Source organism: Carlito syrichta, unplaced genomic scaffold, assembly GCF_000164805.1.
Source record: "Carlito syrichta isolate Samal-C Ts95f unplaced genomic scaffold, Tarsius_syrichta-2.0.1 Scaffold306238, whole genome shotgun sequence".
Lineage (NCBI taxonomy): Eukaryota > Metazoa > Chordata > Mammalia > Primates > Tarsiidae > Carlito > Carlito syrichta.
In genome coordinates, this window is record NW_007250334.1 from 1 (window position 1) to 664 (window position 664).

At 39.0% G+C, this 664-nt stretch overlaps 1 pseudogene; it reads left to right on the top strand.

Annotated features, from left to right (window-relative positions):
- Positions 1 to 169: 169 nt before the first annotated feature.
- LOC103265270 overlaps positions 170 to 664 on the top strand; it is a 6,329-nt pseudogene continuing 5,834 nt past the window's right edge.

Below are 664 nucleotides of genomic sequence, written 5' to 3' on the forward strand. Positions count from 1 at the left end.
AAGTCTAATGTAATTGAAGCCTCTACAGAAACAAAAACAGTTTTTGTCATTATCTTCCCTTCGAAAACATCAGATGAATATTCTCAGTTAATGCTTTTATAGCTGTGTCTTTTTCCATCCAAGTGCTCATGGATCTGGTCCATTCATACCCTCAATTATTTCATTACAGGGTGTTGCATTACCAAACCCAAGGTTATCCTCAAGTTGGAGCAAGGAGAAGAACCATGGTCCCTAGAAGTCAAATTCCTAAACCGGAAGTACCCAGGTGAGTGAGTGTTGACAGAAGGAGCCTTGGGGTAGTCAGATCTTAGCGGAAGAGCACCTTAAAGAGTTTTTTGGGTTTTTTGGTAATAGCTTTATTGAGATATAATTCACATCTCATACAATTCATTCAAAGTGTATAGTTCAATGACTTTTAACGTATTTATAGATACAGTCTGCCCTCTGTATCCATGGGTTCTGCATCCGTTGATTCCAGCAATTATAGATTGAAACTATTTTTAAAAAATTCATCACTACTGAACATGAACAGACTTTCCTGGCTTGCGGAAAGCAACTGTTCTTGCTGTGTTCTCACATGACCTTTCCGGTAAGTTGGTTTCTGGTGAGGCCTCTTTCCTGAGCTTGCACAAAGCCACCTTTTTTTTACTGTGTTCTCACATGA